The sequence below is a fragment of the Bombina bombina genome, chromosome 3 (assembly GCF_027579735.1).
Source record: "Bombina bombina isolate aBomBom1 chromosome 3, aBomBom1.pri, whole genome shotgun sequence".
Taxonomy (NCBI): Eukaryota; Metazoa; Chordata; class Amphibia; order Anura; family Bombinatoridae; genus Bombina; species Bombina bombina.
This window is the reverse complement of record NC_069501.1, coordinates 529,315,662-529,330,410: the sequence shown is the minus strand read 5'-3', so window position 1 is coordinate 529,330,410 and position 14,749 is coordinate 529,315,662. Positions and strand designations below refer to the sequence as shown.

Here is a 14,749-nt window from a genome sequence, read left to right as displayed (position 1 = left end):
TACAATTTCATACCAGGGCCCAAAAGTGGCCTTAGGTCTGATAAAACCCCCAGCACCAAACATTATGAGAGTACATAGGTCTGATAACGACCATTTGTTCAAAGGGATAATTATATATCTTGAAAACCCAATGAAGTTTGTTTTATTTAGTGTGGATTTGTTTATCTGCCAAAATTTGTTTAAAGCATGAGAATCTTTAACATTGTATAATATTGAATCTCATTTTCACATGCTTATCCATGCTTGTATGTATCAATTTGTTCTTAATTATCTCTCTGAAAACCTCAATAAAGAAAAAAATATATATTAAAAAAAAAAAAACTCACTAGAGGCTTTTTAGATTATTGGAATGAATGTCAGTTGTTTTATCTGTTGTATTTCTAGTCATGTCACAGATGGCTTTCTTGCACTAGCAATTATTATTATGAGCAACATTAAGCTTTTCCATTCTACCTTGTACATATGGTAGTCCTGAGCTGCAGAAAGGCTTCTGAGTGAATAGTAATTCTTCACTAATTCCCTCACTCAGGCCCCGATATTTAAAACATCGCCAGACTGCCGAAAAAATTGTCTGTTTGGTTTTGCACAGCTCGCAGTCTGTCGGTCTGTCGATATATTCTAAAAAAAGTGGGCTGAACCTTGTGCTGACAAATGGCGATGCATTTTCTAAAGAATATTAAGGGGATCGCAACTCAAGCAAACGTCTGGCGACATTGCCACTGCCACTAGGCTGCGCTGTAGGTGGCGGGGGTGTCTTTAAAGCAACAGGTTTACACAAAATGGACTGTGCATTTGTGAAATATTAAATGTTTTCTGTGTTGAAACATTTAAAATTATGCATATGTGTATTCAATTTCACTGTACATGTACTAGATTTGTCACACTTGGAAATTTCAGCCATTTTAGTCTTGCCTGCTTTTCAGTGGCAATAAGGTATAGCTAAGATGGAGGACAGTGCTCAGAATATTAGAAATGCACAGTGATGTTTCCCCATTAAAATACAGTTTATTGCAATGGAATGCCCTTGACACTGCCATAGAACGCCTATATATTTGTCATGTCTGTGATCGATTGTGTTAATAAAGAAAAAACAAAGGTAAAAAACAAAACAAAAAACGTCCTATTAAAACTATAGGAGCTTGAGATTGTATAGTATAATGATGATATACAGTATATGTAAACTGTAAGCGTGATTGTTGTAATCTTCTATTGTGTCCTTAACGATGTAATTTTAAATTAATTTAAGATTGCTAATGCATTATATTGAGGATGCGCAATCACCGCGATTATGATTTCACGTTTGTAATATTCATATTTCACAATATTGCGAGGGCACTGTGAAAAACTCATTCTATATTTTGAAATTAATATAGAACACGTTTCCTACAGTGCGATTACAATATTGGGCTAGACTACAAGTGGACTTTGTGCTCCTGCTCGCGCGTTAACTTGGCTAGACAAAGGCTCTTTCAGCTTGCGTATTACAAGCTTAAAGTAAAAAGCACTAACCTGACTTGCGCAAAAAGCTTAATTTCAAAGAGAGAGGGAGAATGAGAGAGAGAAAATTAAAGAGAGGGAATGAGAGAAAGAGAGAGAGATAGAGATTATATATATATATATATATATATATATATATATATATATATATATATGTATAGATATATACAGATATATATAGGAATATCTATTTATAAATACTTAGAACATATTCCCCTATTTCAAGTACATTAGAATGTAAAATATTTACAGTAAATATATTTTATATATGTATATATAACAAAATAACAAGAGTATTGCTTTGAGCAATGATACTTTTTTATTGGACTAACTATACATTTATAAGTTGACAGGCTTTCGGAAGTATTCCTTTCTTGCGTGTGATGAGATACACACGCAACTAAATGACAACAAAATATACAAACCTTTCCCCCCAGGACCCCATAAAAACAAAATAGATGAGATCCTAATAGATGGATTTTCAAGCGGGTAAATCACTAAAGATGAGCTACAATTCCTATAGGTACAGCATCCTGTACATCCAATACTCTATACACTCCCCAAAATCCATAAGGATCTGCAACAGCCTCCGGGGAGACCAATTGTATCAGCTCGTGGCTCCCTCTTACAACTACTGGCCCAATTCATAGACTCATACCTACAATCACTGGTATCCTGGATGGACTATTACCTGAGGGATCTGTTGGTGACAATGGACGTCAATATCCTGTACACGGTTATCCCGCACCAGGACGGATTAAGAACGATACAGGCGGCTTGAAAACACTACCCATACATTGGTCCAGCTACATTTGTTCTCAAATTATTACAACTCTGCCTCACACTGAACTATTTTAGATTTGAACACAAATTTTACCAACAGATGATGTGGACAGCCATGTGCTCCAATGTAGCCCTGGCATATGCAAACCTGTATATGGAGAACTATGAAGTAGCCACAATGTTAATATTTGAGAACAAGAATGTAACGTATTACAATACATACATTGATGATATGTCCTTCGTTTGGAAAGGGGGCCCACGGCACTGGATGATTGGGTTGAACATCTTAACAATTTGGATTCTCTGATTAAGTTTAAAATGCAGAGAAATTTAATATTTGAACCAGATAGATTTTCTTGACCTGAGGATTTACAAGAATGACAAAGGACTGTCAACTACCCTATTCATGAAACCAACGGATAGGAACTCACTCCAATACGCAACCAGCAACCATCCACCTCATACACGAAGAGCGGTCATCACATCACAGATGACTAGAGTAGTTAGAAATAACATGGATTAGGAGAACAAAATGCAATAAATACGGATGATTTCTGAGAAGTTCCTACAGTGTGGATATAAGCAACAACTGATTAATGAGGTTATATGTGAAGTAACTGAACAGAAAGATATAGTGAACACTCAAAAAAGTGTTGACACAGTCAAACAAAGGAGGGTGTTCACGACAACATACAATAATGAGAAACATGATCTGGCAGGGACTCTACGCACTAGATGGGAGATCCTTCAAACAGACCCCCCTTAATGGGATACAGAAGGGGAAGGAATATTCAAGACCTGGTGATTTTAACAGATCATAGCCACTGCTACAACAAGGATCGGTGGCTTAAGACCACAACAGTTGGATGTTTTCAGTGTATTGGATGAACCACCTGCAGCGGCATGATATGCAAGAAATTTAGACATCCACATATGAACCAACAGTTTGAAATTAGACACTTTGTTACCTGCACAACCACCTTTGTGATCTACCTACTAAGCCGGTACTGTGGCAGATTTTATGTGGGGAAGACGATGGACAATGCCAGAATACGAATGGCAAACCATAGATCCACCATCAGAGTGGCACTAAAGAATGGTGATACTGATCAACCAGTAGCTAGACACTTCCTCACAGCTGGACATAGGGTCTCAGATAGGAGATTCATCTTGATTGACCCATGTACCCCCACTCAAAAGAGGGGGGATAGGGATAATGCCCTACTAGGACTGGAGGCCCGATGAATACACAGATTGGGTACGTTACACCCATATAGTCTTAAAATGTCAATTAATTAGCATTGTATTCTATGATCGCCATATGGTAAACCAGAGGAAGGTCATACATCATTGAGGCAGTGAATGATACATGGTCCTTCCATAGGGGACCACCCTGGTAGCTCCAAGCACTATTAGGGAATTCGAGTGGTTAAAATACCACGTTATGGGTGTGAATTACTTCTATTCGAAGATACCTGAGACCTATGGTTTTACCTAAACAAACATTGGTGCCTCCGAATATGACTATACCAACAGCTATATTCTGTTATATGTGTTTTTACCTAATAATATAATATATGTTGTCTTTTAACACCTTGATAATCAGTTGTAAGCTAATGACCAATGAGCTACACGGTGAGGTCACTAACATGGTATCCCATGGATACCAGGCACAAGGATCATCTATTACAGAATACATGGGTTGACCATATAATCTGGATACAATGAAATACTGATAGTATGTATCTATACAATATGATGAAATAAGGGATTAATTTAAATGGACAGTTAACACCAGAATTTTTGTTGTTTTAAAAGATAGATAATCCCTTAATTACCTATTCCCCAGTTTTGCATAACAGTTATAATAATACACATTTTACCTCTGTAATTACCTTGTATCTAAACCTCTGCAGACTGCCCCCTTATTTCAGTTCTTTTGACAGACTTGCACTTTACTTTACTGTCCCTTTGAACAACTGTATTCTGCTATGTTTTAACTAATAAGTTATGTGTATGACACCTTGATTGTCAGTTGTAAGTTTATGACCAAGGATCTATACGGTAAGGTCAGAAACAAGGTATCCATTGATACCAGGCACAAGGACTAGCTGCTATAGAGTATATGGGCTAACCATAGAAACTAGGTACAATAAGGTACTGATACTATGAATCTATATAGAAGGATAGAATAAGAGTTTAACCATAAAGCTACTATGTACATGGGATTAGTCTGTCTAGATCTAACTATTATAGTCCGGCTTGCAATACACTATTATGTGTTATACAACTATGTTTTTTACATATATGTAAATGCATGTCTATTATCAGCCTATAATTTTATAATTGCCACTAATAACATTAACACTGGATATAATCTGTTATGATTAGATCAATGTTTTAAAGGAGGGGAGCAGCCTCAATGTCATATTGACGCCATTAATATTAGAATGAGAGGAGCATAGATTACGAGAACAGTAAAACTCTACACTAGTCACCTGGATCTTTATCTGCTAATTAGCCATGCGGTGGTGACGTCACACGCACACGCAGGCGTGACCAGGATAAATATAGAGAAGCTCCTTCCTTCCCAAGACGGTAATATAATGCCATGGAAATAAACACACACATCAATAAAGAGCGCTATAAGGTAAGCGCATCAATATCATATGTATCATGAACATAAAAAACCCACTTCAAACGATTTCCTGATAAGAAATGAGTGGCAATAGATTGAGCAATTACTCTTTATGCTGCAGCCCTAATATGATCGAAAACGATCCAGACACTTGGCTATGTTTTATGCTGTATGAGACTGCTATATATAACGGTTTATGTGTATTGCTGATTGAACACAAATATAATTCGCATTTATATGATGAATAGCAGTGATAAAACAATTTGAAATCACAGATGTCACTTAAAGGGACATAAAACCCTTTTTTTTTCTTTCGTGATTCAGATAGAGCACACTATTTTAAACAACTTTCCAATTTACTTCTGTTGTTAAATCTTCTTAGTTTTCTTGTTATCCTTTGTTGAAAAGCAAGGGTGTAGGCTCAGCAGTGTGCACGTGTCTGCAGCACTATATGGCAGAAGTTTTGCAACAATGTTATACATTAGCAGGAGCACTAGATGGCAACACTATTTCCTGTCATGTAGTGCTTCAGGCACGTGCATGCTACCTACCTAGGTATCTGTTCAACAAAGAATATCATGAGAAGGAAGCAAATTTGATAATAGAAGTAAATTGGAAACTTTTTTTAAATTATATTCTCTATCTGGATAATGAAATAAATATGTTGGGTTTAATGTCCCTTTAACACAATAAAATTATATTATAAGGCACTTGATGCTTTTTTCACAGTATACTCACTGCTATGTTTTGAATCACCATGGCAATTGATTTGAGTTGGTGCAATTTTCTACCCTACTAGGGAAAGGGGACCCTTTCCAGAGGCTTTTCACTATAGAATTGAGGAGGATCTGTATCTCTTGTCAACTAACAGCAGACAATCCTACCCTAATCTGACTGCTGCTCAAACTCCTGCATTAGACACTTTAAAGAGCAGAGAGAATATAGTGATTAAGCGGTCAGACAAAGGTGGGAGTGTTGTGGTTCAGGATAAATCAGCATATATATTGGAAGTGAACAGACAATTGAATGAAGCTGATGTTTCCTTAAAATTAAGATATAACCCCACAGAGACATTTAAGAAGGAGCTTCTATCTCTACTCAATGATGTTTTAGAAGATGGGATCCTTGATTTCCTTTTTGTTTCTAATCTGATTACCCCTATTTTTCATCACCTCCCCAAGGTACACAAGTCCTTGGAGGAGGTGAAAGGTAGGCCAGTTGTGGCTGGAATAGGATCACTTTTTGAAAATATGTCATATTGGGTTGAATCATTACTACAGCCCCTTGTGTACAAACTACCCTCATACTTGAGAGATACGAAGCACCTTCTTAACTGTCTCCAGTATATTACTTGGGGTGAAAACTACACATGGCTTTCTGTGGATGTAGTGGGGCTGTATTCTGCCATTCCACACCAGAGCGGGTTGGAGGCTACAAAATACTCTCTTGACTCTCTGAGTAACAATGAAGATACACTCAAGAATTTTCTGGTTCGTTCACTTGATTTTTTGCTCACACATAATTCTTTTCAGTTTTTAGGGGATTTCTATCCATGGGGGCTAAATTTGCCCCAGCCTAGGCCAACCTATTTATGGGTTGGTGGGAGGTCACCCACGTCTTTGGAGATAGAAATCAATTTAAGGAGAACATTCGGATATACAAGAGATACATCAATGACCTCCTGTTTGTATGGACAGGGGGTCATGACGAGCTGTCTGATTTTGTCAGATATCTAAATGTAAATTACATCAATCTTCATTTTACATATGCCTGCCACCCGAATTCAATTCCCTATTTAGACCTTCTACTTATTGGTGATGTAGAGTCACAGAGTGTTAAAACCACCTTGTATCAGAAACCTATAGCCTCAAATGCTATTCTCCATGCATGCAGTAACCCCCCTAAACATACTGGCTTTGGGGTGGCAAAAGGCCAATTCATTTGTATTAAAAGAAACTACACGAATGACAAAGACTGAGATAGAGAGAGTGCGGCATTGGCCGCTCAGCTTTTGGATAAAGGTTACTCAAAAAAAGTGGTTAATAGAGCCCTATTAGAGGTGAATCGTATGGCCAGAGACCAGATGCTTCTAGACCAAAAATCCTCTATTACGAATGCCAAACATGATATGCTGAAACCTACATTTGTTACTACCTGTAGTGCCCAGTTCGACCAAATATATGATATAATAAGTAAGCATCTTCCAATCCTTACAGTGGAGGATAGTCTTAAAGATTTTGTGTCAGCTGGCTGTAACTTTATGCCTAGAAGGGGTTGTAGTCTTGGAAATGTTCTGTCCCCAAGCTTGCTACGTCCTATACCAGTGAATAGAAGTAGCTGGCTGGATGTTAAAGGTCATTTCAAATGTCATTTTGATGTCAAAAAAATTTAAATCAAGATTCAAACAAAGGGTGTATGATCTCAACAGCTACACCAACAGTCGTACAACATTTGTGATCTACCTAGTTGAGTGCACCCAGTGTAAGTTGCAGTATGTTGGGTGCACTACCAGGGAGGCACACAGTAGAATTAGAGAACACCTTAAGAACATCAAAAATAGTGTTGAATGCCTGAGCAACATTTTATCCATGTACACAGAAAAAAGGATATCACCTTTAAATGGAAGGCGATAGAACATGTCCGGTCGACAATTTGAGGAGGTGACAGGACAACCAAACTTCTGTACAGAGAGGCTTTCTGGATCTTCCAATTGAAGACTAGGAGGCCAGGTGGGTTTAACATTGACGGGGACCTTATAAACTTTTGGTCATGACAATGATTAATACCCTTGGACTATATATTTTATCCCTTTATGTTGTTATAAGGGAAAGTATGTATCTACCAAGTTACTATTTATGCATAGCTTGTTTCATTTTTATATCTATATCTAATCATGTATATATTTTGTTCCTATGAAATTGCTTCAATTTTCTCCCCCCTCTGGGGTTAGGCCTTACTAGAGACTAGATGCTCTTTTATTAAATATAAACTGTATATGTAGTTTCAGACACTTTACTAAAATATGAGGTATTTGCCCATTGCTGTGTGCCCATTTTATACCCGTGCATTTATAGCTCTAGATTGTATTAATTATTGTATACACTCAGTATGGTTATTTAAATACAACTGACATTCCTCTGATAGGTTTAGCAATAGGCACATATTACATAAATGTACTGTATCCACACTGTTTTATTTTATTTGGTTATCTCCATTATTCTTTATTAAATAATGTTACTGAGTTTTACCAGCAGTTTTGGTTTTCCAGGTATATTAATGTGTGTTTCTATGTTATTTAGACTAATCTAAGATTTTTTCATGTAAAGTAATTATTAAGCCGATTAGCTTGCTAGCACTGAATAATTCTCTCCTGCCCATGGGAATGGTATTCCAGCTTTATTGTCAGAATTAGGAATTGACCTCTATATAGGTTCATGTATTTTACTCTATTTTATTTCCTAACTTATCCTGTATTGACTGTTTATAAAATGTCATGTGAATATTAATATGTAAGTTCATCATCTGTTCTTATACCACCTTTGTACATCTTATCCACTTTGATTACCTTTTGTATATATATTACCCATTATTCTTTTCAATAGGGATACCTCTTTAAGGTTACAGTAATTTGTGTTTACACCTGTCACAGCAGGTGTATTTAAGCCGGGTTAATTTTAGTAGTAACCATGTCCATGAATAAGGCAGAGGGCTGCCAAAAGAACGTATTCCTTCTTTTGCTGTAACTTATTATTGATTTTATGCTGTTTGCGTATTCTCTAAAATAAAGATTTTTTTTAATCTAGCACTTCGAGAATCTCTGGTCTTCTTTCTGCTTACTTTTGATGATCCTTATTGCTGGCTAGAGTCTCAGTGCTAACGGACCTATAGGAATGCCATCTGACGTCAGAGACCACTGTGACACCCCCCCCCCCCGATTGTGCCCCTGGAGCTAGGCGACGGGCGGTGTCAGCTGTTATTAACGTTACTCACTTTCCAGGAGCTGCAGGTACAGAGTACTAAGGAAGTCTGTACGTGTGTAACGGGACCCGGACTGGTGTAGGAATATACAAGGCCATTGATCCGGTGAACGATCCGCCCAAACCTCCCAGTGCCTTATCCTGTCTGTTCCTTCTAACGAAGCTGCCTCTCTATTGGATTTTGGATGGGTCTCCTATTGGATACACAGTGTTTCTCTTTTCTTTAGAGCTGCTTAAAGGGGGACGGTCGGAACTTGCACTACTTACAATTATCATAACACTGTCTGATCAAAAAGTTGTATTTTTGAATGTTTTTTCCCCACTTTTTTGTCTCACACAACAGTTAACCATAACTCTGAAGTTACGTAATCCCGGCGTGCATTAAATTGTGTTCAAATGAACGTGTTTACTTTCAATTTGAAATATGCACGCTACTTCTGACTCGCACAAAAAGCTATGATATACTCCTTTTCGATTGCATGTAACAGTTAGCGCACCACTCGTAATCTTGCCCTAAGATGGATAGGGATATGAAAAAGTTAAGTAAGTCAACTCAGTTTACCCATATGGTGCAATGAGTAAATGCTTCTTCCCATGAATTACAGAAACATAGATATTGACGTCAGATAAGAGCCATAGGCCCAGCAATTCTGTCCGATATTGCCTAAAAGTGTAAACTTATCTAGTTCGTAAGATAGCCTTATGCTTGCCCCAGGCATTTTCAAAGTCCCCCACTTTCTTATCACTTTGCATTGACATATTTGATATTCCATATATAACAAAGGGTAAGTTTTCCATTGCATAGTTGGTCATACTATATTTAAATTATCTGTATCATTAAAAAAAACAGCAACTGGAACATTTTAAGGGACATTAAACATTTTGAGATGTAATTTAAAATGTTAAATCATATATAAAAAAAACCTCTGCAATATACTTTCATTATTTATTTTGTCCCCTTTTCCTTTAATTCCATTTTGAAATTGTGAGTTTTTCAGTTCCTGTTAGAAATAGAAGTGCAAAACACTGTTATATGCCACACAGCTTTTGGCTGCACATCCTTGTGACCTATTTATAACTGTTTCTAATTGGCCACAGCAGAGAAGGTTATCTAAGTTACAACATGGCAGCTCCCATTGTTTTATAGACACTAAAGCCTAGATTACAAGTGGAGCGCAATATTGTGCCTGGAAGCCTTGTGCTCATGAGAGTGCACTTCCATGAGATACAGTAAACCACCTAGCGCAGCGCAGGGGGCAAATCATGCAGTGTTAGGCAGCAAAATAAAAATATATATGTATATGAATATATACATATATATGTATGTGTTTATATTTGTATATACACATATTAACACATAAATATATATTTATATAAGCATATACATATATATTCCCCACATACCATCACTTTATTAACCCTTTATAGCTCCTTTGTGCAGTTTTTTTTATAAACATTTTAGTTAAAAATGCTGATTTTACTTTTTTTAATGTATACTACTGTCCTCTTTATTTTGAGGGGTCAATTGGGGCATATTTTCACTTTTAACCAGAGATCTGACTTCTGGTTAATTGCATTTAGCGCAAAGTGAAACCGCAAGCAAGCGGGAGCATTAACCAGACACTTGTAATGGCTGGTTATTTAACGTACGCACGTTAAGATAATGCTCCATTCGTAATCTAGTCCTAAAACTTTACACATGTTTTGCCAATATTTAAACAGCTAATGAAACTTCAAAAAATATATCTACATATTATTCTCAGACTAATATTTTTTTGAATGCATCATTCTATCTAGAATTTATTTCATATTTAATGTCCCTTTATGTTTTCTTTGTTAATATCGAAATCAAAATCAATCCAAATACCTTGTGTGCAGCATAAAACGTTTGCAATGTTTTCCAATTTGGCATCATTATTCATTTAGTGATCACTTAAACTCATTATTAAACTATAACTATTCTTGAACAAAACAATATTTTTGTATCTAAATGATGATTTTCAAGTAAGCAAGATCATATTTGTATTGCCTTAAAAATGTATTATATATACTCATACTACACCAAGTAAATTGTCTCTTTTAAATGCTCATAACAAAAGCACTTTAAAGGGACATGAAACCCAATTTTTTTTCTTTCACGATTCAGGAACAGCATGTAATTTTAAACAACTTTCCAATTTACTTCTATTATTTAATTTGCTTCCTTCTCTTGTTATCGTTTGCTGAAAAATGTATCTAGATTAGCACAGAAGCAGCAGAGAACCTAGGTTCTAGCTGGTGATTGGTGGCTGCATATTTATACAATTGTCATTGGCTCACCAATGTGTTCAGTTAGAAACCAGTAGTGCATTGCTGCTCCTTCAACAAATGATACCAAGAGAATGAAGCAAATTGGAAAGTTGTTTAAAATTGTATGTTCTACCTAAATCATGGAAAAAAAAAATTGGGTTTCATGCCCCTTTAAGTAAGAAGTTATTTTTTTTTTCAGCTTTATACCGGCAAGCTGGGGTTCTTCTTCTAGTCCCATTGCATGGACAATAATAGTGTGGTCACATAAATATTGTTGCCAATATGTTGTGCTGGCCTGAATGTTTTCAGCACTCATATTGCAAAAATGTTATAGCTTCCTATCCCATAGAGAGAATGTACATACTTAAAGGAATACTAGACCCACATTTTTTCTTTCATGAATCAGATTGAGCATGCGATTTTAAGCAACTTTCTAATTTACAAATATTGTAAATGTCTCTTCGTTCTCTTGGTATCTTTATTTGAAAAAGCAGGAATAAAAACTTTGGAGTCGGCCCATTTTAGGTTCAGAACCTGGGTTGTGCTTGCTGATTGCATGGCTAAATGTAGCCACAATTAAGAAAGCTCTATCCAGGATACTGAACCAAAAATAGGCAGGCTCCAAAGCTTTCATTCTTGCTTTTTTGTGAACAGTCCTTTTTAAATGACTTGTCGTCCCCAGTATACACACAAACTTCTCATAATCGTCACAGTAGGCATTCACAATAAGCACAATATGGTAAGTAGCAGTTCAATAGTCGGCTCCTTCGTGCGTCTCCTCGTTTGCTGTGTGTGTTGTGGATAGCCGATTGGTGCTCCCCCTGAGACGTCACAAACCAGACACGCTGTCCGACCTCCAGAGGGCAGAGACCAGGTAAGTAATCGGAATCAAGAAATTTGCAAAAGAACCAGTGAATCTCAAGGCACTTATATACAGTATCTAACAATAGTGATTACACCCCTCACATTTTTGTAAATATTTTATTATATCTATTCATGTGACAACACTGAAGAAATGACACTTTGCTACAATGTAAGTAGTGAGTGTACAGCCTGTATAACAGTGTATATTTGCTGTATCTTCAAAATAACTCAACACACAGCCATTAATGTCTAAACCGTTGGCAACAAAAGTGAGTACAACCCTAAGTAGAAATGTCCAAATTGGGCCCAATTAGCCATTTTCCCTCCCCGGTGTCATGTGTTAGTGTTACAAGGTCTCAGGTGTGAATGGGGAGCAGGTGTGTTAAATTTGGTGTTATCACTCTCACACTCTCTCATACTGGTCAGTGGAAGTTCAACATCGCACCTCATGGCAAAGAACTCTCTGAGCATCTGAAAAAATAATTGTTGCTCTACATAAAGATTGCATAGGCTATAAGAAGATTAAGGCCTAGATTTAGAGTTCTGCGGTAGCCGTCAAAACCAGCGTTAGAGGCTCCTAACGCTGGTTTTTGGCGCCCGCTGGTATTTGGAGTCAGTGATTAAAGGGTCTAACGCTCACTTTACAGCCGCGACTTTTCCATACCGCAGATCCCCCTACGCCATTTGCGTAGCCTATATTTTCAATGGGATCTTCCTAACGCCGGTATTTAGAGTCGTTTCTGCAGTGAGCGTTAGAGCTCTAACGACAAGATTCCAGCCGCCTGAAAATAGCAGGAGTTAAGAGCTTTCTGGCTAACGCCGGTTTATAAAGCTCTTAACTACTGTACCCTAAAGTACACTAACACCCATAAACTACCTATGTACCCCTAAACCGAGGTCCCCCCACATCGCCGCCACTCGATTAAAATTTTTAACCCCTAATCTGCCGACCGCCACCTACGTTATACTTATGTACCCCTAATCTGCTGCCCCTAACACCGCCGACCCCTGTATTATATCTATTAACCCCTAACTTGCCCCCCACAACGTCGCCGCAAGCTACTTAAAATAATTAACCCCTAATCTTCCGACCGCAAATCGCCGCCACCTACGTTATCCCTATGTACCCCTAATCTGCTACCCCTAACATCGCCGACCCCTATGTTATATTTATTAACCCCTAATCTGCCCCCCTCAACGTCGCCGACACCTACCTACACTTATTAACCCCTAATCTGCCGAGCGGACCTGAGCGCTACTATAATAAAGTTATTAACCCCTAATCCGCCTCACTAACCCTATCATAAATAGTATTAACCCCTAATCTGCCCTCCCTAACATCGCCGACACCTAACTTCAATTATTAACCCCTAATCTGCCGACCGGAGCTCACCGCTATTCTAATAAATGTATTAACCCCTAAAGCTAAGTCTAACCCTAACACTAACACCCCCCTAAGTTAAATATAATTTTTATCTAACGAAATAAATTAACTCTTATTAAATAAATAATTCCTATTTAAAGCTAAATACTTACCTGTAAAATACATCCTAATATAGCTACAATATAAATTATAATTATATTATAGCTATTTTAGGATTAATATTTATTTTACAGGCAACTTTGTAATTATTTTAACCAGGTACAATAGCTATTAAATAGTTAAGAACTATTTAATAGTTACCTAGTTAAAATAATAACAAATTTACCTGTAAAATAAATCCTAACCTAAGATATAATTAAACCTAACACTACCCTATCAATAAAATAATTAAATAAACTACCTACAATTACCTACAATTAACCTAACACTACACTATCAATAAATTAATTAAACACAATTGCTACAAATAAATACAATTAAATAAACTATCTAAAGTACAAAAAATAAAAAAGAACTAAGTTACAGAAAATAATAAAATATTTACAAACATAAGAAAAATATTACAACAATTTTAAACTAATTACACCTACTCTAAGCCCCCTAATAAAATAACAAAGCCCCCCAAAATAAAAAATTCCCTACCCTATTCTAAAATACAAATATTACAAGCTCTTTTACCTTACCAGCCCTGAACAGGGCCCTTTGCGGGGCATGCCCCAAGAATTTCAGCTCTTTTGCCTGTAAAAAAAAACATACAATACCCCCCCCCAACATTACAACCCACCACCCACATACCCCTAATCTAACCCAAACCCCCCTTAAATAAACCTAACACTACCCCCCTGATGATCTTCCTACCTTGTCTTCACCATGCCAGGTTCACCGATCCGTCCTGGCTCCAAGATCTTCATCCAACCCAAGCGGGGGCTAGACATCCACTGAAGAAGTCCAGAAGAGGGTCCAAAGTCTTCCTCCTATCCGGCAAGAAGAGGACATCCGGACCGGCAAACATCTTCTCCAAGCGGCATCTTCTATCTTCTTCCATCCGATGACGACCGGCTCCATCTTGAAGACCTCCAGCGCGGATCCATCCTCTTCTTCCGACGACTAGACGACGAATGACGGTTCCTTTAAGGGACGTCATCCAAGATGGCGTCCCTCGAATTCCGATTGGCTGATAGGATTCTATCAGCCAATCGGAATTAAGGTAGGAATTTTCTGATTGGCTGATGGAATCAGCCAATCAGAATATAGTTCAATCCGATTGGCTGATCCAATCAGCCAATCAGATTGAGCTCGCATTCTATTGGCTGATCG

At 37.4% G+C, this 14,749-nt stretch overlaps 1 long non-coding RNA gene across 1 annotated transcript in view; it reads left to right on the top strand.

Moving 5' to 3' along the window:
- LOC128653585 (uncharacterized) overlaps positions 1-9,296 on the top strand; it is a 31,059-nt gene extending 21,763 nt beyond the window's left edge. The window contains exon 3 of the long non-coding RNA XR_008401367.1: positions 8,722-9,296. This is a non-coding gene — a long non-coding RNA (uncharacterized LOC128653585). The remainder of the gene's footprint in view (positions 1-8,721) is intronic.
- The last annotated feature ends 5,453 nt before the right edge of the window (positions 9,297-14,749 follow it).